Raw genomic sequence first — 26,101 nt, 5'->3', positions numbered from 1 at the left:
GAAACAATTAGTAGCCAAGTGTACCAGTGAAGTGGTTAAGATAAAAAGACTCCCAGGTAAGACTGCCTGGAATCAAATTTAAGTCCAACTATTTCCCAGGATGTGCTATAGTAACTTGATGTCTCTATATTGCAGTTTATCCATAATTAAGCGGTGTGAGTTAATACAAAAATCTTGGAAATATCTTGGAATAAACCTAACCAAGGAAGTGAAAGATTTGTACTATGAAAACTTTAAGATTTTTTAAAAGTTGAAAATGATATCAGAAAATGGAAAGACATTACATGCTCAGGGGTTGGCAGAATTAATATCATGAAAATGTCCGTAATATCAAAAGCAATCTACAGATTCAATTTCGTCCGCATAAAAATCTCAATGCAATTCTTCACAGAAATTGAAAAGAAAAATAACCTTAAATTTCATATGGAAACACACACACACACACACACACACACACACACACACACACAAACCTAATTGTCTCTCACCCGCCCCCAAAGTCCCACCTGAACAAGGGAAAAACTACTGGAAGTATCACTATCTCATATTTCAAGTTATACTACAGAGGTAGAGTAATGAAAACAGGATGGTACTGGCATTAAAAACAGACTCACTGGCCAATGGAATAGAGGACCCACATATAAACCCACGCTTGTATAAACAACTTGATTTTTGGGAAAGGCGCCAACAATATGCATTGGAGAAAAGACACCGTCTTCAACAAATCATGATGGTAAAATTATATAGTTAACTGAAAAAATATGAAACTTGATCCTTATCTCTTGCCATACTCAAAACTCCAAATAAATCAGGGACTTCAACATAAGACTGAACACCCTGAATTTGATAAAAAAGAGAAAGTAGAGAATATGCTTGCATTCCGTGACACAGGAAAGGGTTTTCTGAACAGAAACCTGGTTCTACAGGCACCAAGACCAACAATTAATAAATGGAACCTCATAAAACTGAAATGTTCCTGTAGAGCAAAGTACACCATCACTCAAGTGACGAGGAAGCCTACAGAATGGAAATAGTCATTACCTGATGTACATTATACTGAGGGTTATTATCTAAAATATATAAATAGCTCAAATTAAATATTAAGGAAACAAACAAGCCAATTAAAAATGTGGCATGGAACTAAACAGAATTCTCAAAAAATGAAATACAAATGGATGAGAATTTTTTTTAAAAAATTCAACATCCTTAGCCATCAAGGAAATGTAAATTAAAACTACTTTGAAATTTCATCTTACCCTAGTCTGAATGACCAAGAGCAATAAAACAAACGTCAGCACAGATTGGTGAGGATGCAGGGGAAAGAAAACATTTTTTAACTGCCAATTGGAGTGAAACCTGTTGCATCCACTATAGAAATCAGTGTGGAGATTCCTTAAAAAGCTAAAAATAGATGCACCACATGATCCAGTTATATCACTTGTGAGCACGTACCCAAAGCACTTTATATCCTACTACAAAGATATCTATCTGCTCATCCATATTCACTGCTGCTCAATTCACAACAGCTGGGGAATAGAAACAGCCTAGATGTCCATCAACCAGTAAATGGATAATGAAAATGTAGTGCATTTACACAATGGAATATTAGTCATCAGTTAAGAAAAATGAAATTATGAAATTCGTAGGTAAATGGATGGAGCTGCAAACAGCTATTCTGAATGAGGTAACCCACTCCTTTCCAGATTCGTCAATTATTGATGAAGGAAGGAAGAGAATTTTCTCTAGATTGATTCTTTGGCTTCCTTGGTTTCTACCAAGCAAAATGGTATATAGCCATTGGGTTAATATCTATTTATAGTTGCTGCCATTAGTTGTAATCAAAATAACAAGACCTTCAAACTTTCTGGTCATAGATGTTCCCAAGGTAGAGCCTTACTATTGTCTTGACAAATCTATCTTCAAAGACAGAGCTTTTGTGCCACTCCTGTCCTTCCCTTGTAGTGGTTGTGGTGTAAGAAATTATATAGTTAGGGATGTCATATGTCTTGCCTGGGCTAAATTTCTACTTTTTCCTTAGTTGTTTTATATTACCACAATTTAAAAACAATTCCAGATTACTCAGCATGTAACACTTTCTAATGACTTGTCTTGATGGTGTAGTTATTAAAATGCATTAATTTCATCAGTCTTTTAATATTGAATATCTAGTAGATACCTTTAAATTCTTTTCTTCTTCTTTTTTAGTCAGAATTGTATCTGTTGTAAGAAAAGTGGAGAAATTATATGTAAAAATCTAAATTACATGCTCTGGAAACACTTTCAAGATGCATTTGGGCTAAAAGGAAAGCTGTATGAACATTTTCAGAATACAAAACAGCTAAAAGCAGCAAATGCATTTCCCTGATTTCCTCCTTCCCCTCTATCTTCTTCCTTCATTTATTTCTTTCCTTCCTAGTCATGCTGTATATCCCAGGGCTGATCTCAAATTAGAGATTCTGTAACCTCAGTCTCCCAAGTGCTGAAATTACAAGCCTGCACCATCACATTCTGTTGTCTTTTTTTTTCTTTTTTTTTCATATGGGCACTAGCGTTAAATGTGAAACATACTCAGATAACATCTTAGAGAAAAGTGACTATTTGCTGAGGAATAGGTGACTGTCGTGTGCTCATATCTAAATGAGACATCTCTATTATCCCTTCCAAGGCACAGGGACCATCGAAGAAGAGGGAGCAGAGAATAAGAGCCCAAAATGGGAGAAGTACTGTGAAGTTCTGACTTCCTAACATGACATGACCATTGCACTCCTGAGCACCCAGCCTCTGTGGTTATCTGCACAAGACTGGGCCTGCCAACATTACTTTATGGGTGAGGAGGGGTTTAGAAGCCCAATCCTTCCCTGAGGAGCTATTGACAGTTACTGGCTGCTAGGGAAGGTGAGGCATTTTCTTCTGCGGTGTAGTCACTGGTAACTTTTCCATGCTCCAGAAAATAACACCTCACATCCACAATCCTGTAAATAAACCCATCATGAAAACAGGAGGTGGAATAGTTGGGAAGAAGATGGGATTAAGCTGGAGGAGGAAGGTAATAAGAGAGGCTAATGGGAGAGACCATCAACATGTATTATATACACATAGGAAATTGTCAAAAATTTAAAAGTGGCTGGTAAGTTACAATGTGTATTGATTACATATAGAAGCATATTTGTGACACATTGAAGAAAAACAAAAAATTATGATGTTATGTAGTGTAAATGGCGGTGGAATAAGGACTATTTTAGTAATATGTGGTTTGTTGTTGTTTAGCTACAGCTTTGCTGTAATCCCCTTGCCTCAGTCAGCATTGTGACTATTGGCATAATAAGTGTGTGCCATATGCCTGGCTCCTATGCACTGTTTTGAAACTTATATTATGTATTCCTTCATGTTATATACCATCTTATCACCCTCATTTTCATTAGTTCTTTGACAACTAAAAACATTGTACAAAGTTCTATCTTGGGACCATCTATAACCACAAAGTATGGAAGTCTGTCTTGATTATTCTGATTGTAGATAGTAGTAGCAATCTTCCATAGATAGCAGGCCAATAGCTGCATACAATTTTTGCATAGTAGAAGCCAAGGGAGTCAAAGAATCAATCTAGATGACTTCTAATTCTTTTCTTCTTTCCATCATCAAAACATTTACTAATATCTGGAAATTAGACAGTAATCAAGATAGAAATTGTCTCTAACATCATGGAGATTCGTTGGGTTCTTTTTTTTTTTTTTCATTTCAAGACAGAGTTTCTCTGTATAGCCTCGTGGCTCTTCTGAATTTGTAGACCAGGCTTGCCTTGAGCTCACAGAAATCCACCTGCTTCTGCCTCCCCAAATGCTAGGATTACAGGTGTATGCCATTATGCCAAGCAGAGATTGTTTTTTAAGTAGGAGAAAGTAAGCAGTAAACATGAGATAACTTCAAATTTTGATAGGTGCTGAAAAGATTACTAAGCAAATAATATGACCATATGATTGAGGGCTTACTTTGTGGAAAGTAAGCGGTTGAAGAAGAACCATCTTACAGATTATTACAACAAGTGTAAAGTTAGGGATGAGAAGAATGTGTTGAAGAAAAAGGATGGCAAGTATAGCTGGCATTCCTTACACAATATTATTCCAGAAGTGTGTGTGTTCAGGAAAATACTGAATGTGGTCCTTTGGGTTTTAGTGGCTTCATATATGGCATTACCATCCTGTACGTATAGCATATATACCCTAGAAGGCCTTAATTTAACAACTAACCCAGACGTCCTGAACGGCTACTATACTTCACGCAAAAACCTTTGGCTTCAGTGATGGTAAATGGAATCGCTCACGGCAATTACCATTTGGTCAGTGCCTTGGAAACTCTAGGCTGTTTTCCAGGCTGCATGGCTGCTCATGAACACACTGACCATCAAGGTAGAGGCTGCGGGCCACCTAGGAAATCTGGCCTGCTGTTTCTCTGGCACCACCTGCTTCAGCCAATCCTGATGTAAAAAAGTGAGGCCATCGATGGATCCTTTCCAGATCTCTGAAATCATTACCCAGTTCTCCAACTGCTTCAGAATCTCTTACAGCAGTATATAATATGTTCCACATGGTTCTTTAGGTTTCTCTTGAGCACACTGCTCCCTGCTGGACTTTATTACTACAAATTACTTGCTTGTTTTCTGTGGTCTCTCTCTAGAATGTAAAGTCAGTGAAAGGAAAGGCGACACTCTGTGTTTCCAGTACCTATCACAAAGTTAGTGCTTCATAAATATCTGTTGAATGATTTTTAATTATAGCTTCCTTCTTAGGATTGGTCTCTGAGGGTCTATTTCTGTGTTCTGCATTCTGTTGCATTGTCCCATTTGTCTAAGCTTACATCAGAACCACTTTTCCTATTCACTGTAACTATATAATACACACTGATACCAGGTAGAGAAAATGTTATTTTTGCTTGTTGTTATTCAATTCATCTACAATGTACTTTATGAATGTGGAACCTAGAGCCAAATTTCCTGGATTTGAGTTCTGGTTCTACTGTTTATTGGCTGCACTACCTGGGCCAAGTGACTTAGCCTTACTATACCTCAGTTTTCTCATATACAAAATTGACTCAAAATAGTGCTAACTTTCAGGATTGTTGTGAGTATTAAATGAATGAATACATGTAAGCCATTAATACAAGATTAGAAAACTGCAATACACCATGCTCAATAAATATCAGTGTCTAAACTGGACTCTTTGTATTTTGACATAACTTTTAGAGTCAGCTTCTTATGGGGTTGGGATAGAGTTTTAACTATTGGTTCATATATTCAAGGTTATAGTTATAGTCACACTTTTAGCTTCTTGAATCATTTTGTCACATTATATTTGTGTATATTATTATCTAACTTGTTTATGTTTCAGCTTTATCATAATAAAATAGTTCAAGGTAATAAATTATTTTTATTCTTTTTTTACATTCTTGTAGACTTTTCATTTTTTTTTTACTTTTCTTCTTTATTAATTTATTGTCATTGTCAAAAGTATTTATTTTCAAGAAGTCAATCTTTTTGAGATACCAATAAGAGAGTTCCTTAAATCTTCTCTATTATAGTTTGTTTTTCTCTTTTTACTGGTTTTCACTCTTTAATATTTTCTTTGTTCTATTTTCCTAGGATTATTTTCTGGAGACAAGGTCTCACCATGTAGCCTTGAATGGCTTGGAATACAATATTAGGCCAGACTGGCTTCAAGTTAATAGAAATCCACCTGCATCTGCCTGTCAAGTACTGAAGTTAAAGACATGTGCCAGACTGCTTTGTATTTGCTTCATTACAGCACTTCTAGTGGCTTGTTTGGCACATTATATATAACTGCTAATTTTTTTATTAAAAAGAGTATATTTAAAAGTATAAATTTTTCTATGTACAATCTTTATTTGCTACACTCTATATATTTTGATATGAATTATTTTGTCAGCATTGATTATAAATATTTCTCATTTAGAGTAGTTCCTTCTTTGATGCATGAGTTAAGCAAATATACATGATTTTAAAATAAAGTCTCTCTATCTTTTTTTTCAAAATCAAGACAAAACTCAAACAAACAAACAAAAAACAAGACAAAAAATACCCAAACAAAACAAGAAGCCCATGAAACACATGCCCATGGTGTCTTGGGCATGAGGTATGTCCTGGAGTATTTATAGATACATCAAATGACATTTCATTGGAGAAAACTAATTTCTCTCTTTCAGCAGGTATCAATTGAAAACAGCATCTTGGTTAGGGGTAGAACTTTGTATCCTTTTCCCCTTCTCAATACTCTGACTTTGGTTTAGACTGGTGCAGGTCCTATGTGTGCCGTCACAGTCTCTGTGAGTTCATGTGTATCAGTCCTGTTGTGTCAAAAAGATATTGTTTCCTTGGAGTCATCTACCACCTTTGGCCCTTACAATCTTTCTGTTTCATCTCCTCCCTAGATCTCTGAGTCTTGAAGAGAGAGCTTTTATAACTACATCCAATTGAGTGCTCTAAGGTCTCAAAAATCTCTGCATATTGTCTAGATGTGGGTCTCTGTAGTGATTATCAACCACTGAAAAAAGAAGTGTCTCTGATGAGGGTTGAACGTAGTACTATGTTATTACAAGTTACCTTATTGCTATGTTCCTTTAGCAGAGTAACGGAAGTAGTTTCCTCCCTAGGGCCCATGACTTATCTACTACCAGGTTACCACTTTAGCAGTTTCGGGTATGGATTCCATTTTATGGTGTGCGCCTTAAATAGAATTAAAAAGTAGTTGGTTACTGTCATAATATGTGTGCCACTATTGTACCAGTACATTTTGCAGGCAGGCCACTTTTATAGGTCACAGAGCTTATAGCTAGGTGATCATTTTTATTATTAATTATTCATTTTACATCTCGATCATAGTCTACTTCCTCCTCTCCTCCTGGTCCCACCCTCCCTCCCTGCTTTTCCTATCAGCCCTCTCCTATGTCCCAGAGAAGAGGAGTCATTCCTACCCACCCACCCCAGCTCATGAAGTTGTATCAGGGCTGAGTGCATCCTCTTCCCCTGTGGCCTTTTGAGGTAGCCTAGCCAGGGGGAATTATCAAAAATCAGGCAACAGAGTTCATGTCACAGCCATGCTCAGCTCCCCTTACTAAGGGACCCATATGAAGACCAAGCTGTCCATCGGCTACATCTTCATAGGGGGTCAAGGACCCTGTGCATGGTCCTTGGTTGGAGCTTCAGTCTCCACAGCCCCCACCCGGGTCCTGGTTAGTTGGCTCTTTTGGCCTTTCTAAAAAATGTTTTATTTTAATTTTATTAATTTATTCATATTGCAACTCAACTGTTGTCACATCACTTGTATCCTCCCATTCCTCCCTCCCTCCCACATTCACCCTATTCCCCTCCCCTAGGGCTATGACCGAGGGGGACCTCCTCCCCCACTATGTGGTCATAGGCTATCAAGTCTCATCTTGGTAGCCTGCTTATTCTTTCTTTGAGTGCCACCAGGCCTCCCCACCAAGGGAAAGTGGTCAAATATGAAGCACCAGAGTTCATGTCAGAGTCAGTCCTCGCTCTCCACATAACTGTGGAGAATTTCCTGTCCATTGGGTAGATCAGAGTAGGGGTTCGATGTTTACTACTTGTATTGTCCTTGGTTAGTGCAATAGTTTGAGCAGACCCCCTGGGCCCTTCACCAACTCTACATTTGACAAAGGTCTAATATCCAAAATATATAAAGAACTCAAGAAATTAAACACCATCAAACCAAATAGTCCAGATGAGAAATGGGACTCAGAACTAAACAGAGAATTCTCAACAGAGAAATATCGAAAGGCTGAGAAACACTTAAAGAAATACTCAACGTCTTTAGTCATCAGAGAAATGCAAATCAAAACCACTCTAAGATTCCATCTTACACCCATTAGAATGGCTAAGATAAAAAATTCAAGTGACACTACATGCTGGCGAGGATGTGGAGAAAGAGGAACACTCCTTCTTTGGGCCTTTCTGTGGACCTCCTATCCCCTCTGTGTTCTTCTATCCTCCTGCCCCACCCTCTTCCTCAAGACTCCCTGTGCTTCCGCTAATGTTTGGTTGTCGGTCTCTGCATCTGTTTCCATCAGCTGCTGGATGGAGCTTCTCAGAGGACAGCCATGCCAGGCTGAAAGCATAACAGAGGATCACCAATAGTGTTAGGGGTTGGTTCTCTCCTACGGGGTAGGTCTCAGGGTAGGGTAGGCATTGCTTGGACATTTCCATAATCTCTGCTTTATTTTTGTCCCTGCGCGTCTTGCAGGCAGGGTATGTTTTGGGTGGAAGATTTTGTGGATAAGTTGGTGTTCCACTCCTTTCACTAAGAATCATGTCTTCTTAAAGGGTGGTGTCTTCAGCCTCCATAACACCTCCCCCCCACCCCCGCTACTAGGAGTCTCAACCTAAGCAACCCACATGTCCCTCAACCAAAGAATGGATAAAGAAACTGTGGTACATTTACACTATGAAATACTACTCAGCTATTAAAGACAAGGAAATTATGAAGTTTGCAGGCAAATGGATGGAACTAGAAATGATCATCCTGGGGCACCAGAGTTCATGTCAGAGTCAGTCTGTGCTCTCTACATGTTCATAGCAGCCTTATTCATAATAGCCAGAACTTTGAAACAGCCTAAGTGTCCCTCAGTTGAAGAATGGATAAAGAAACTGTGGTACATTTACACTATGGAATCCTACTCAGCTATTAAAAACAAGGAAATCCTGAAATTTGTGGACAAATGGATTGAGCTAGAAATGATCATAATGAGTGAGCTAACCCAGAAGCAGAAAGACTCACATGGTATATACTCACTTATAATTGAGCACTAGCCCAAAGGCATGTCCCATGAAATTCTTCACTTACTAGGAGATTAGGATAGATGTGAGGACATCCTACTGGGACTCTAAGTAAGAGAAATATAGGAGATGGGGAAATAGAAGGACCTAGAGGGTCCTAGAAACATACAAGAAGAACATGACAGGTGGATCTGAGCCCAGGGGGTTCTGCTCAAACTATTGCACTAACCAAGGACAATACAATAGTAAACACTGAACCCCTACTCTGATCTACCCGATGGACAGGACCTTCCTGTGTTCTTATTATTCTTTGGTTTGGTCTTCTCATTGTGTCCCAAATTTTCTGGATGTTTTGTGTCAGAATTTTTTTTTAATTTGACATTTTCTTTGATTGATGTCTACTTCTTTTATTGTATCTTCAATGCCTGAGATTTTTCTCTTCTGTCTCTTGTATTCATTCTATTAGTGAAGTTTGCCTCTATAACTCCTGTTGAAATTCCTAAATTTTTTATCTCCAGAATTCCTTCAGTTTGTGATTTTTAAAAATTGCATCTATTTCCATTTTCACGTCTTGAACACTTTTGTTTCCTTCAACTGTTTGCTTGTTTTTCCAAGGCTTTATTCATTTCCCCCAATTGTTTATTTGTGTTTTCCTGACTTTCTCTGATGGATTTATTCATTTCCTAGTTTAAGAATCTCTATCATCTTCATATATTTGGTTTTCAGGTCTTTTTCTTCGGCTTCAGCTATGTTGGAATATTCACACCTGCTGTGGTAGGAGAGCTGTTATTGATCGCTGTTATTGTATCTGAGTTTGAGGTGGTTATAGGTCTAGCTACTAATTTCTGGGTTTGCCTTTGTTGTGTGCATATTTTGTTCTTTGGTTTCTTTTTCCTCTCTGCATTGTCAGGGATTGGTTGGATTTGTGTTGCCTGTTTTCCTGGCCTGCTGTGCTGGTGTGTCCATAGGAATTCCTGCTGGTGTTGGAGGCTGGGGAGGGGAGCCCAGGAGGGGGTGGTCTGTGGGATCCACAGGATGCATGGGTGTGGAGGGAGGGGAAGGGAAGGCTGCAGCTGGTGTTCTGTTGCAGTGCCTGGGATGACTCTGAGGATGGGATCTTAGGAAACAGAGATACTCAAATAGGTTTATGGGTAGCCTACCTGGTCTTCTCATCTCACAATCTCTTTTAAAGTTTATTTTACTTTGAACTATGTGTACTGTGTGAGGTTGTGTGCACATATGTTCAAGGCATCAAACATGGGTACCGGAAATCAAACTTAGGTCCTCTGCAAGAGCAGTCCATGCTCTTAACTGCTAAGCCATTTCTTTGGCCCTGAAAATTTCCACAGTCCTTTAATTTTTCAACATTTTAAAAGTCCAAGATAGTCATCTAGTCAGGGTGTTTACCGTCACTTCTGCATCATGACCCAGGAGCCGTTGGCAGCCTTGTTCCTTTCAGCTTGCTGGGACAACAGGGCTGTGAACTTGCTGCACATATTCTTGCTGTAGTCCACCCTGTGCTCTAAAGGCTTCACCACATACTGCTGCAAACACAGCCTGGCCAGGAGCCTGAACCTCACATGCTGACATGTCCAAAATATTAAAATGTGCTGGCAATGCAGACAGCATGACATTAAGGGCTGAAGATACAGCTGGTCCCTCAGCCCTAGAATTTTAGGCATTGCTAGAAACTGATAAAACCAAATCTTTGGGAACTTTTTCTGAGATGCCAGTATGTTCTGGGGCCTTTTCTGTCACCGAGTTTGTACCTGAGTACATATGTAGACATGTTCTATAAATCACCATTTTTTTTCTCTCCACGCTCCAGAATTTGTTTAAAGAATAAACTCCAAAGTAAAAGCTTGTTTTGTTAACATAAATATTTCTGCCTTAGAAATACTGATGATTTTTATGAGAAAGGATCTTGATATTAAATGCAGTTTTAAGAAAAAAATTCAATTTAAGGAAAGTTAACTGAATTTCAAAAAAGGCCAAGTTATCTATTAAAACACAGGAACTCTCTACAAACTCAAAGTCTCTCAACTGTGAACTCTTAAAAAATAAAATACAAAATAAATTATGTGCTTTCTTACTTCAAAAGTAAAGAAACAAGAAACAGTTACAATCATCAAAGCAAAAGCAAAATTCAACAGTGTAGATAGATCAAGTCCTGTAGGTTGCTACCCAGCATCTGGGATTCACTTATGATCTTCTAGGTGCCTATGGTTCGGGAAGCTCTACCTCTCATGCTTTGCCATTCACAGCACACGCAGCTTTTCTTCTGGACTCAGGCTGACCCCACTCCACAGTTGCTGCTGTCCTTGGCAGTCATCCTATAGTCCCGGCATCTCCGACATGCTGGGGTCTCCACTGCCACTGAGACTGCACCTTCATCAATAGCTTCATCTAAGGTCTCTGCACGGATCATGGCCCTCCCTCATCCTGCAAAGCCGCAGCTTCTCTCCACGACTGTTGCAGTCCTGGAGTCTCCACTCCAGCTGAGGCTGCACCTTCACCAATGCTTCCCTTTGCCTCCCATGATGTCAAGCCTAAGCCTCTCTTTGTTACCCCTTCATGCCTTCAAGACCAGCACTACCTAGACGGTTCTTAATAGTATCAGTTTCAGTGGCAGCATGCAATTCAGCTTTTGTCCCACCCCCGCCTCAACCCCTGAACCAAAACATCTGTGTGCTGGCCCACAGGAAATATTCCCGGAAGAATTTACCTTAATGATTCTGGTCTCTTAATCATGGCTGATTTCTCAGCCTTAGCTAACCAGTGCTCCATTAAAGCAAAAATTTCATTTTAGTGATTGTGGGCTCTTGTTACTCACAGCTGATTCTTAATCGGGAGCTGACCAAAAATCTTATATTCATCTTCGAAATACCACATAAATGGCCTCTTATCTCTGAAACTTCACAAGCCAGACTTATATCATCTGCATCTCAGAATTCCTGCCTTCGAATCTCCCACAACATCCCATTAAATTATGAACACTCAATGACCTTTTCAGCCCAACGTTCCAATCTCCTTCCATAATCCTCCCCAAAATAACATGGTCAGATCAGTCACAGAAATACCTCAGATCCTGGTACCAAGTTCTGTGTTAGTTTGATTTCTCATCCTGTGATAAACACCATGACCAAAATCAATTTGGAGAGGAGAGAGTTAATTTCATCTTACTGCTTACAGTCTGTCACAAAGGGATGCCAGGACAGGAACTCAAGGCAGGAACATGAAGCAAGAAGTGAATTAGAGACCATGGAAGAGTGCTGCTTATTGGCTTGTTCCTCATGATTGTTCACCCAACTTTCTTATATCACCTAAAACTGTATGCCAATGGGTGGTACCACTTTCATTGATCTGGGCTCTCCCATATATATCATTAATGAAGAAAATATTCTCCATGGGCTGGAGAATTAACTCAGCTGTTAAAAGCATTTGTTGCTCTTACAGAAGACCTGGATTGCGTTTCCAGCAGCCACATGGTGTTTCACCCTTTGAACATACTAAAAAACATTCAATTGTACATTTATGTGGGCAAATCATACAGTATATGAATCATATATTGCTGCAACTGCGACACAAGATTAAGTATATGATTCACAAATATGCAAAATAATTTTTGCCCTTGTCTGTTTTCTGGTGGTGCAATAAAACATTCTGACTAAAAGCAATATATATGAGGAAATTGTTTATTTCATCTTATACTTCTGGGTCATAGTCCATCAATGGAAGAAGTGAGGGCAGGAAATCAAGGCAGGTACCTGAAGGCAGACCATAGAAGAAGACTGCTTGCTGATTGCTCAGGCTCACGTTCAGATCGTTTCCTTACATAATCCAAAATCACTTGTCCGGGGAATGCATGGTTCTACCTCCAGTGGGCTGGGTCCTCCAACATCAATTAACGGTCAAGACAATCTCCCACAGACACGGCCACAGGTAATTCATAGAGCTCTCTAGGTCCATCTTTGCTCTTTGACTCTTGGCTTGCCATGATATAAACAGCTTCGACCATCCACTCTTGCCACTGTTAAGTGAATTATTCTACCATAGATCACCTCCATAATGGACAGAAAACCCTTTGAAACCAGGACTTATTTTTATACGTCATGACCAAGACAGCATATAGAATACAGAGATTGTTGGGGACTTACAGTTTCAGAAAGTGACTGTCATGGACGGGAGCATGGCAGAAGGCAAGCAGATAATGGTGCTGGAGCAGTAGCTGAGAGTTTACAATCTTATCAACAAGCAGGAAGCAGGACAAGCTGACCAGAAATGGGGTGGGCTTTTGAAACCTCAAAGCCCACCTCCAGTGGCAAAACTCCTCTAACAAAGGCACACACTGGAGATTTGGAGCAATCTAAGAGAAGTGCTTCCGTTTCCAGCGTTCTGAATCCTCCTCCCCCATTCTCAGCACCTTTCCCACAGCCCCAGAATAATGCGAGATGGGGAATCTGGATGCAAGCCAGAAGGGAAAGTGGCACCTCTGCCACAGCTAACATCTCACTAGTGTCAGCACTTCACTGAGTTTTGTCCTTTCCGTGTCTCAGGAAAGAGTCGTGTTCCTAAGGGTATTGTGCGGAAGGAGGAGCCCAGACCTGGGAAACAACGTGACTAGAAATGTGGGAATCTGAGGGCCATTTTTCAAAAGCCACCCCAGGTGAGGAAAAGTAATCTCAGTTACCATGGGGGGGCAGCAGAGGCCAATTTACAGAACCTTAAACCTAGACTAAGAACTGGTTTACACTGCTTGGGTGCTCTAATTCTTGTCTGGGATCAGCCCCATCCCACACTGGGATCACTTTCCTACAGGCCAGCACAGTCCTGTCCCAATGGGCAGGAGAGTGATCCAAAGAACAGTCAGAGAAGTCCAAGAAAAGGAAGGTTCCAGGACACTAGGACAGTCCTGGGGACCAAAACTGTTACACTAGAGAAATAGCAGGTAAGAAGAGACCGTTATTGCGTACAATTCAGTTCCACCCTCACTGTAGCTATACCCAGGAATTCCTCCTTCCCAATGGACTCATTCGTACATTCTATTTTCCTCCTTTTGATAGTCTAAGCTGAACTCTCCTAACCTAAAACTGCTTAGAAGAGCTGCTTGAACTGCTGTCCCAGATCATTTTGGCAACAACATTATTTTCATGTCCACCATGCTGGGCCTTTCTGGCATAGAAGAGCTACCTTTTAAATTTTATGGCCCATGAATTTAGGGTATTCTGGTATTGTAAGGATGTAATTTGCTGCTATTGGGGAGAATTCCATCCTCCTCTGATATACTGGAAAGGCAAGTAATTTCTTGCGGGAGAAGATAAGGGTGGTTTGGTTATCCATGCTAGCTTGTTTAGCTATAAACTCAAATACTTGGCTGCTTAAACTGTACGGATGAGCTAAAATCCAAACGCATTTTTGAACTGGCAAAGTTCAAAGGAGAGCTAAGATTTGAGAACAGGAAGAATGAGGCTGCTAACTGAGATACCTGAGCCCCAGACACCATGCATCCCAGAGGCCATGTAACCAATGTAATAAATCACTTCAGATAGGAGTTTAGATCAACAAGGGAGGGTTCTGAGTCCCAGAGCAATGTCCTGGGAAAGCCTCGCATCTGTTTCCTCTTAAGTTTCCTGATCACGTCCAGGTTCAAACCAATTCCAAGAGACCTCCTGGCTTCTTTATGATGGGCCCAGGTATCTAGTCCTTTCCTTTTCTCCTTAAAGCTGCTGTAGCAATCTGTCCCTTTGGGTGAAATACAACCTTCCTTTGGGTTGGAGTGAGATAAAGCCAGCCTAACATACTCCCCACCAATAAATCTAAAGACAGTCTTCAGATAAAGGAATCTCCTGACCACCAAGAAAGCAAAAAGAACAGAAGTCACAAAATTAAAAACAAGACATTGAATGTACTGGGTTTGGTGGATTGTTATACTGGAATAAATATAAAAGGGCAAAGGCTCCATCTTCTAAAGTCTTCAGAGAGCTGGCGTTTGGAGCCTGTTTCCTAGATGGCCACTGGATGCTCCTTTAGACTTCTTTTCCTCCACTCTCCTTACCCTGAAGGCAGAGGTTATTTTTCCCTAACATACAAAGCGCGCCTCTCAACCCAATACACATATACAATCTTCCCAACTCACATCTAAAGCAAATGTGTGCTGGCCTTCCTTCTTTGCATATGGAATCTGGATCTCCAAGGATATTTGCACTGGGTGCTGAAAAGAAGCGTTCAACCCACAAGCCTCGGCTATACATAGAAATTGTCCCCTCTAGGGAGTTTCCTCCCAGCAGAGAATCAGACTTAATAACCTGCTTGTGAATGTGTCTCAAGCAACAGAACAGCACAGAAAGACACCAGGAGAGAAGGAAAATGCAATGTTTATTCTGTCCTACAAAGACTAGTTTAAGGTAGACTAATATGTGCCCAGGGCTATGTATAATACACTACAGAGCCATCATGATGTTTAGGGTGCACAACAACCTTACAAAGTAGATAGATATGCCCTCATTTTGTTGAAGGGGAAATTGCTTGTTATCCTTGATACACAGAGGTACTGAGCTGGGATGTTAACCCACATCTGCCTGACTTCCAAATGAATAGTGTATCCACTACCCATAATGAGTGGCTTCCTCAAGATGATGGGAGGCCTTGGACTTCCAGAACCATAAACTAAAGCCCACAAAGCTAGATTTTAAAGGCAAGCTCAAGACAACAGAAAATGGCCCAAGTCACAGGAGAACAACCACAGGCCCTATGGGGTATAAGAAAGCCACAGAGTCAAAGTGCAGCATGTATCCGGTTATGCCTTCTACCCACCCAGGGGCAATGGAGAAGCAGGTTCTCGGAGGTGCAATGGGAGAAGCTTTGAGTCCAGGCAAACCATCGTTGGGAAAAAAGCCCCAGGTCAAGAATGTGTCAACATCCAATGTGACATGGACTGTAGTGTACATGCCCAAGTCTGCTGTCTTAAGACTTATAGACAGCCTTTCTAGTGGCAGGAGGTGAGGGAAACAGTGATATTATGTTGGTGTGTGTATGGAAGACAGAACTCATTTTTTGGTCCCCTTGGCTTACCTATCACCACCTCCATGAGACAGCATCCCTGGTTACAGTGAAATGGGATGCTGAAGGAGAAATTTTCTGGCCTTTAGAGATTCATCTGTGCCAAAGCCTTTCCTTGGGAAAGAAATTTTCTTGCCAAGAAACTGGCTTTGAAGAGGGTCTGCACAACAGTGTTGGTGGGTCCCTGGCCACCTCTGAGGAGGCCCACCTCTGTCTATATAGGTGTAGACATAGCTCTCTGTCTACATAGCTCTTGTTGACCTATACAAAAGTACTCTGTGAGAAGAGAAACAGAAGAAAGAGGCTCTCTAGAGGAAGAGGCCATAGACACCCTCAAGCTTGGACTCTTTGAGTCTCTCCTCTCTCCACAGGGCTCTGTGCCTCATTATGATCTTAACAGTGTCACTCCTTTGGTAAATGAAACACAGGAACCTCCATGTCAGAGTAAAAAAGATTTTTGGGAGGAAGTCATAGTAGAGAAAAACTCTTGTTCCTGGCTTCTCCATACTAAGTCCTATGGTAGAGCCTGATTCTTTCTGTCTCATGGGCCCTGCTGCGCCACCACCCCCCCCCACACACACACTGAAGCATTCTGAGATGCAAATGACCCTGCCAAAGCCAAAAGCACCCAGCACATATCTTTCACAGCACATATCTCCCAGTCAACCATGCCTACCTTTTCTTATAAAGGCTATCCTGTACTGTGTCCAGGATTCAAAGCAGCATAAACGAGGTGTTTCCCTCCCTATCACTGGTACAAACTCTTGAAGTCTGTGTATTGTTTTTTGTTGTTTTTCTTGTTTTTGAAAGAGAATAGAGAGAGAAACATGAGAGAGAGCATGAAGTTGAGTGCATTTAGAGGTGATGAATATCTAAAAGGAGTTGGGGGGATAATGTACTCAGAATATAGTGTATTTTAAAAGTTTTAATACTATTTTCAATGGTTGAGGGGCACAATGTGGATGTGTAGCTACAAGTCGATTACAATAAATAAAGTGGCATATAATAAACATGGTGGCTGGCAGTGCAACTACATATGTGTGATTGGACTAAAAGACTTCCAAATACAGCTTACTATCATACTAGATATGAAGAAGAGGGAACTAAGATAACTTTTGGTCTTCTGAATTGCTAATTGGATATTTGAGAGCACCATGAACTAAAAGAGGAAAATGATAGAGAGCTAGCTCAAAGGAAGGAGATGATGGGCTTGACCTTGAATTGTTATTTGAGCCATAGTTCAAACATCTCAATAAGGAGAAAGCTGGGGGATGCAAACCATGAGCATGAATTCATGAGGTTTCCCAAAGAAAGAGCAGAGAATAAGAAAGATAGATTCTGAGAACTCTAATATTTAATGCCAGTGATGCAGGAGGCAGAGGCAGAAAGAATGAAGTTCAAGGTCAGCTTGGGCTGCAGACTCCCCAACTTTTGCTCCTTAGTGAGATCTCAGTTTCACAATAAAAAGTGGAAAAGGGACTGTGGATATAGATCACTTGTAGAGTGAGAAATAGGCCCCAAAGGACATCTTAAAAGGTAGGAGGAAAAAAGGGGGAAATTAATATAAGAAAATCTCAACAAAGAAGTGGCCAGTCAAAAGCCACTGAGATTTCGGGTAAAATAAGAATTGAGAACATCTTTTGGGTTTCCTAGCATGCAGGTCACTAGTGGCTTTGGAGAAAGAAGATTCGGCCTGTTTAGGGGAGGTTGGAGCAGGCTGAGACAAGTCTTCTGAGAAACGTCTTTGGAAGCAAAGAATGATAACTGGACTACAAACGTAGAGGTCATCACTCTGAGATAGGAGGAACTGTTTCACCCGCTACTAACAGGCACCCACTTGAAGGAAAAGGGCTTTCTGTATTGAGAGAAAAGAATATTTAATAATAAGAGACGGTAGGAAGGGATGAACTATAAAGCACCTATGGAAAGCATAGTCCCCCGAAAAGAAGGATGTCTTCTCCACCATTTCAGACAAAAGTACCTACAGAGGGCATAGATGAGCTAATGTGTAGATATGGTGGCAGTAAAATACCTGATAAGGCTATCTGCTAAGAGTAAGAAGGGGGCTGAAGGTTTGAGAAAAGAGTAAAGAAGGTTCTAAATAGTCATCCTGGAGAATGAGAGGCATTTAAGGAATTTAATACAGAGAAGAACTGCAAAGCAGTGATGAGGGCTTTATTTGAGACACACTTGGTGACAATGATTGGAGGCAACTGAGCTATAGAGGAATAGATGGTGAAATTTAAAAACAAGGAGACTCAAGTGATGGCTGGGTAATCAATGTATACACTGTTGTCACCTCGGATGATGGCAATCCTTGTCATGGTAGCTTGGGAAGCCAGGGAGAGAGAAACCATAGTCTTCATTGAGAGGGTAGGTGTATTATTTTTCTAGGGCTGACCTAACAGATTGCCACAAGGTGGGAGATTTGACACACAAGTTTTTTCTTTCATAGAGAGGCCAGAGATTCTAAGTATGGGCATCAAAATCTTGGTGGTTTCTAGAAGCTTCCAGGGAAAAATCTTTCCATGACTTCCTTGTAGCTTCTGGAGGCCACCAGCAATCCTTGGTGTGCAGCTGCATCACTCCAATCTCTGCCTCTGTTATCGCATGTCTGCGACTTGTCTCTGTGGACAGTTCTAATGTTCAAATGTCTCTATTCTTTAAGGACATCAATCATGTGACTGTGGCCCACTCCTCCTCTTAATTTGGTCTCAATCTGCAAAGACCCTGTGTTCAAATAAGTTCATAGGTCCTTCAGAGGTACTTTAGGGGGCACATTTCAACTCACTACAGAAGAAATGATCAGGAGACTAGTAAGTGACAGCAATGGGGAGTGTCTAACACACCAAAAGTGATATAAGACTCAACGCCTGGTAGTTTGTACAAGAAAAGGCAAACGCTTTGAAAGTGGCAGTCAGGAGCAAGCAAAACTCTTAACCAAACTCCTGATCACACAGCACTGGAAAAGACAACTAGTAGGTCTCATAGAGAAAGGCTACATGGAAAACAGAGTCCTCCAGCTAGTTAGGTTTCAGTGAGGCCAAAGGACTTGAGAATGCCAGTTGAGGACTGTGGACATACTGGCAACTTTTGAAGGTAGAGAAAAAAATAATGAGCCTAGATTGGCTGAAGAGAAATGTAGAGCAATTTGTGAATCTTTGTAAGGGGAATATGGGGCTTGCATGTTGGGAGCTGACTGAAGTTTTTAGGACATGGAGTACAGACTGCAGTTATTCACGGGAGCTTTGGGGAAGTGGGCTCTGGGCTTATGCCTAATGGCTAGACTTGTGTTGCCCTCTGCCAGAGTTGAGGGCAGCTGCAATACTTTCAGAGTGTGTACACTGCATGCTCTAGAGTACTGGTGATCCTAAGGGCAGCCATCTCTGCTCCTTTTTTTGTAAAGTAGATGTTAGGATGAGGCCACTCCATCAGCTACCTAGGGATGCTGCTACCTTCCTCATAGTAAATATGGGAAGTGAGGCTGGGTGGTAGTGACACATTGCCTTTAATCTCAGCACTTGGAAGGCGGAGGCAGGCAGATCTCTGAGTTCAAGGCCAGCCTGGTCTACAGAGTGAGTTCCAGTACAGCCAGAGCTGTTACACAGAGAAATCCTGTTTCAAAATACAAAGCAGAACAAAAAAAGTCGGAGTGAGGAGAGGGAGAGCATATAGTGAGCTAAAGTGTAGACATTCACTGCTCTGGCCTTTGACTATGAAGATATAAAAAAATTTATGTGGAGTCTAGGCTATAGAACTTAAAATGGTACCCTCCACTCCTAAGCCCCACATGCACCAATCTACCCTTAAGTTCCAAATAATTAAGAAGTGGAAAATGTTAGCTGACATATCTAGACAGTTACTTTATCACTATCCACTTCTGAAATGAGGTGAGGTAGGCATGAAAGTTGGAGTGGACTACATGTGTTCTAATTATACTTCAGGCACTTATTAGTTCTGCCACCTCTGATGAATAACTTGTCTGTGCTTCAATTTCTTCATCTGGAAAATGGAAACAATAATAATACTTCACAGAATTATTGTTATAGATGCCATCCATATTTAGCACTATTCACAACAGCCAAATTTTGAAATCTGCTTAGGTACCCAGTAATGAATGGCTATCAATAAAAAATACAACACACAAAACATACACACACACACACACACACACACACACACACACACACACACACACACACCACTGGACTTTTAGTTGGTTAGAAAGAATGAAATTATGTTATTTTTTAGGAAAATGGGTGGAGCTGAAGATAATCATGTTAAACAAAATAAGGCAGTTTCAGAAAAATACTATATTTTATCTTATATATAGAATCTATATTTCAGGAAGATATGAAAGGAGCAATTGAATTATCTGAGGGAAAGGAAGGGAATCAGAAGGAGACTGAAGGGGCATATTAAAGAGTAATGTTGGGTGAATATGATCAGGGTATGTTCTATGTGTATGAAAATGTCATAATGAAATATATTACTTTATATGATTATTATATATTAATAAAAGATTTCTATTTGGAAAGGAAAGCTAAGTGACAATATATACAAATACATAAAACAGCATCAGGTGCACATTAGGTTCTATGTAAATGTTTCTTTTGATTGTTGTTTATTCTCTCTCCATCTCTCCTATTTAACCACTTGAGACTATTCTGCTTGCTCTCGTCTCCATAGCTTTGGACGCTAACCTAAATGAGTCCTTCTTAACCTTCTGCTCTGTGTGCTTTTCTCTGAGACTGTTTACCTCCAGACTGAAGAAGCCCACAGCTTTCAACTGTTTTCCATATGGTGTTTCTGCTGTTACTCCAGCCTGGTAACTCACTTTTAGACATCTTGCACTTTGTCACTGTATGGCAGTTTAAATGGGCTGTCTAGAATGGATCCCAGTGCTCCAGGTAGGATGTGACAAGTGTAGGGAAGAGAAAAACCATCGCTTCTCTTGTTCTGCTTCTATACTTCTATTAATGCAGCCTAAAAATCTAATTAGCTTTTTTGGCAGCATCATCACTCTGTTGGCTCACATTGACTTTACAATCAAATCAAGGTCTCTTTCACATATGCTGTTGTTAAACCAGGCAGTTCTCTTCTATCCTGTACTAGAGGAACAAACCAGCTGTAATTGCAAGGAGAAAGTCCCAGGCAGCAATCAAAGCCAAGTAGCAGAAGACTTTAGTTACAAGGAAAAGACAGTCCAGGCAAGCTGTTGATAGTTGGAGGTCATGGAAGATGCTACCAGTTTTCTGCCCGTAATGATTTTTCCTGTTCTTCATTTTTTTTTTTTTACAGAATTGCACCATTGTTCAGAGAAGCAATGTGCTAAGCAAAAATTAGTGGATTTCTCAGCTTTCTTTGCAGCTCAGAATGTCCATATAGCATAGTTGTAGTTAAAGAGGTGTAGGTGGATGTCACTGGTTACAGAATATCACTGTGAATTTTTAAAAAACCAAAGGCTCTGTAAACTGACCTTTCCTTTTAGTTCTCTTCCTATTCAGTGTGCTTCTTTCCTCCTGTCTAGAATACAGAGAAGCTCAGATATAAAGCAGCTATCTTGTGATCCTATAGCACAATGCAAATTAATGAAAGCCCCTCCCCCGTATTAAGAATAGTAGAGATGAAAAGCCAGGGTCTTTCTGTTGGGGTGGGGATTGATAACCACACTTCATTGTTCAGGCTAGCTTAAATGCAGCAGCATCTGGCTCATTTGCTTAAGTTACTGAAACTATGAGTGCACCACCACACCTGGCAAAATTCAAGGTATTAAGGATGTCATTGAACTGCCATGGTAGTCCTAGATCAAGGAAATTTTGTTAAGTGAAACAAATAAATCTTTACCTATTTAAGCTACAATTGTAGGTTTTGGGTTTTTTTTTTGTTTTTTGTTTTTTTGGGGGGGTTTGTTGTTGTTTTTGGGTTTTTTGTTTGTTTTGTTTTTGCCAAAGAATTTTCTAAGTGGAACAAAGTCATAACAAAAACTAAGGATCTAAATGAAAGACAAACATGACTCTAGAAATAAAAATAGGGGCTACTAAGAAATACACATAGGCAATTGGACCTGCCAGGAGCCTTCTGCAATGGGGTTCAGGTTCAAGGTCAGGGTCAGTACTTTCTCCCTAGATGGCAGGCTAAAAGAGCATTGTCAGGTCTGGGTCTTCCTAGGGTATAGGTATGAAGCTGGAACTTGGGTACAGGATGAGACACTGAAGACTAAGAGTCAGAAGTGGGCAATGAGGCAGAGGATCAGGAAACATGAGACCAAACTCAGAAGAGCATCAAAAAGATACACTGGGGGCTGGAGAGTTGGCTCAGAGGTTAAGAGCACTGGATGCTCTTCCAGAGAGGTCCTGAGTTCAATCCCCAGCAACCACATGATGGCTCACAACCACCTATAATGAGATCTGGTACCTTCTTCTGTCTCGCAAGTGTACGTGCTGACAGAATAGCAGATACATAATAAATAAACAAATCTTTAAAATAAACCAAACTGATGCTGTAGTCCAGGTTCGGAGTTGGGGCAAGCTGGGTTTACTCAGTTCATGGAAGTAGACGGTCCCTCACCCCCACCCCCATGTGACACAGGCAGAACCTGACAAGCTTTAACTCAAGTTGTGCTTTAGCCCTCCTGACACTCTCCTTAGATTCACTGTTCATTACATGCTTTTCTTTCCTCCTTTTACCCATAACTTTGTAAAGACCTGGCTTTAAGAGAAGGCCTCTTGTGTAATCACCCTTGTCTCTTTAAACACTTCCTACTTTGTCTTCTTCTTGTTGTTGTCAGTATTTTACCATGGAAATCTTTCCCTCCTCTCTCTACCCCAAGCTGTCTTCTCCCTTGTCCAGTTTCAGGATGTTCTTTATGTGTAGTGTGAGTCCTCTCAGACGTGACCAACCTTTAGCCTCTGGTCTCTGCTTGGGGTGCAGATGGAGAGCAAGGGCTAGGAAGAAGCCTGGCTGGAGCCTACCAGTTGCAGGGTACAGTACACCACTCCAGTCCCCTTCTCATCCTGGCTTCTTTGCTCCAACACATGACAATGCTTCCCCCCCTCCATTCCACTTTCTAGTGTCATCTAGAGTGAGAGAATGAGATTTTCCTGACTGCTAGTGTGCTAGCACTTCTCCTTTGTGGGTGCCAGGTGCTGTGTGGGTAAGTCATTGTGATATTGTGCTCCTGTGATAAATGGACCTCTGTGAGACACTTTTTACCTTGTTGTACAGAGAAAGAGGGAACCTTGCCTGAGTAGCTTCTCAAGAAAGTTCCAGATGTGCTCAGAGATGACTGATAGCCTAGGCCAGGCAAGGAAGGGTGTCAATCACTGTGGGTCTGCCAGTCATCTTTATACTAGACATCTGCAAGTTACTAGCCTTCTTTGTTCAATGCTGAATCCTCCAAAGACTGAACAAAGCATGGCCCCTCAAAGACAGCTCCTATGTGGCCACAAGGAGTCATGAGTCATGCTGGTGTCACTAGTGGAGCCCTTTAGTTTCACCCTCCTTCTCCACTGAATTGTCTTCATTCCTCATACCTAGGCCAGTCCCAGGTCTTTTCAATTATACATCTTTCCTTTTCCTCCTGCTGCACATTTCTTCTCCCATCTCAGTTCATGCTTGCTTGTCCAGTCCTCAAAGCCCTTCCCTTAGACTCCTGAACAGTCTCCTAACCCATCTCCCTGCCTCCAGTCTTGTCTGCTCCAATGCAGTCTCTACGCCTCAGCCAAATCAGTCCTTTGAAAACACAAATCTGGTCATGGCATCTTCTCTCAAAAACCATCCAAACTCCTCTGTGGATTTAGGTAGCCTTGGTTGGGTTAAATCCAAGGCCCTCATGATTAGGTTTCTGCCAAATGTTCTCCTTCCATTTTGGCACTGTTCCTACTTTACAGCTAGCCACAGCAAACTACTCTGTAGGTTTCTAAACATGCTCTCTCTATCTTTTCTTCTACACCCTTATATGTGACTTCCTTTCTACTCAGAGATCCTTCATGCATCAGTTTCTCTACTTTCTGTTTAGCCAAGATCTACTTATTTCTTACCACTTCAACTAACCTCTTTCCGTCCCAGGACACACATGATACTCACGTCTTCATCACTGATACCTACTGTAGCACATGGAACTTAGTGCATTCTCAGTAGCTGCTTGCCAGCTGACCTAGCTATGGGCAAAACCGCCTCTGAGGAAAGCTTTCAGAGTTGACTAGTCCATTTTTCGATGGAAGGGAGACCTCTCATTGATACCATTGTTTTATTTGGGGCTACAATCCCTTCCTTAACATCTATGCTTCTTCAATTAAACTTCCATAGCAAGGCTATTTCTGGATAATTGCAACACCCTATGTAGGTCCAGGGAGTGCTTAAATAAAATTAATGAATAGGCCTCCTGAATGTCTGACAGGTTTTTTCTTTATTAAAATGTATTTAAATAATTTATTCATATTACATCTTATTTGTCATCCTCTCACTTGTATCTTCCCATTCCCCCTTCCTCCCTCTTTCATCCTGTTCCCCTCTCCTAGGTCTGTGACAGAAGGGGAGCTTGTCCCCCTCTATAAGATCACAGCCTTGTCTGACAGTTTTTTACTTGTTCCATATTTTGCTTTACTTTGCCACTAAAGTCTAAACTATCGCACTCACAAACATATACGGCTGCTTTCTTACCTTGACAATTTTCTCTCTCATTTCTTTTATCTGGAATGTCCTCACTAACCCAGCCAATTCTGCTACTTCTTTAAAAACTAGCTCCAATTCTCCAAGCCCCAAGCATCCTTTGCAGTCTAGCTCTGAGTAGTGCTAACAGTTCCCATCATCTCGTTTAGCCCTTGGTCTCTTCTCATGTTGCCAAGACGAAGAAAGGGGAAGGATTGTTTCAGGGCACAAAGCATGGCCAGTTGTATAAGTATTATGTGACCCCCAATGCTGTCCGTGAATTCTACTAGCCAACATATAAGCCTTGTTCCCTCATTCTGCGGACTGTCATTTCCTTTAAGGCAGGTCTGTGTCTTCTACTCCTTTATCTTTCCAGGACCTTTTGGAGCTGTAGAGACTTCTAGGACCAGACTCTCTGGGTTTCTGTCGGGATGCACTGTTTATCTGAGGTGGTTTAAGGACACTAAATCTCAGCTTCCTCTCATGCAAATGAAGACAAAGCTAACTTCTATCTCATAAGATTGTTAAGATTAGAAGAATAAAGCAAGTTAAAATGGCAAGTCCAGTATCTAGCAAACTGTATGTGTGCTCCATAAAGGCTCTTTTCTCCATTGGTATGACTAGTATCAAATCTCTGCTGCAGTGGTCTGTTAAAAAACGACAAGGAGTTACGGGGGAAAGAGGGAATGATGAAAGGAAGTATACCACAGGAACAATCTGAGATTTTTGTAGAGTCCAAACAAGGTTAGTAGCGCGACAGGACATTTGTGCGTCGGAGTTGAGTTCCTAGAGCCATGTGACTCTATGAGCCCGGAGCACATGGTTCCACCTGGCGCAGCTTCCCTAACTCTGGCGCTCAGCTATTCTCAGCAGCCTGTAGGGGGAGCCAGGAAGCTAGGACGGGGTTTGGGGGGAGGCTGCTGGAAATCTTCCTAAGGGCAAAAACGACACCCCACCACTACTACTGGTCTCAGTGCAGCGCCTTGCCTCCTTCAGGACGCACTCCTAGCTCAGTTTTCTTGTGCAGCTAAACTGGGAGCTGTCCTTCAGCACCAGGGGCAGCCTTGGCCTCAGGCAGGACAGTGAGGGCGTCAGTGGAGTTAGGGACTCAAGACCGGTCCGATTCGCAACCAGTTTCAGTGTCCCCTAGTCATGAGGACATGGGCAAGGCTACCCAGAGAGGTAGCAAGAGCCTAAGGAGACGCCTCCTGCTTCTTAGAATCACCCTCAGAAGTCCCCTAGCCCTCGGGGGGGGGGGGGGAGAGCGAGGGGCGGTCCTGGGGAGGGAGGCGGGCGCCGGCTTGGTGGGGGGAGGGGGAGCGCCAGGCCTGGGACTCAGCGTGTGGCGTGTGCACGCGGGGAGCGGTCGGATGAACGGAGGCGCTGAAGTGAATGGAGTTGGGGGTGGACTGGAAACATCCCCAAACAGCACAGGCTGCGGCCGGCGGGGGCTGGGGTTGGGGAGGGGGGAGTCCTGAGGCGCAGGCGCAGTCGGGGCCCCAGTCCCGCTCCCTCCTCCTCCCGGTGCCTCTTTCTCCGCCCTGCTCCCCCCCAAACACACTCGCACACGGGCTCTCAAGGTGT

At 41.6% G+C, this 26,101-nt stretch overlaps 1 protein-coding gene across 1 annotated transcript in view; it reads right to left on the bottom strand.

Annotated features, from left to right (window-relative positions):
• The window catches only part of LOC311601492 (uncharacterized protein), an 83,265-nt gene that overhangs the window by 53,821 nt on the left and 3,343 nt on the right, over positions 1 to 26,101 (bottom strand). The gene's annotated exons all lie outside the window — the stretch shown is intronic.

This window comes from Acomys minous, assembly GCF_964271855.1.
Source record: "Acomys minous genome assembly, chromosome: 7".
In the NCBI taxonomy this organism is placed as follows: domain Eukaryota; kingdom Metazoa; phylum Chordata; class Mammalia; order Rodentia; family Muridae; genus Acomys; species Acomys minous.
This window is presented reverse-complemented; position numbering and strand designations above follow the sequence as displayed.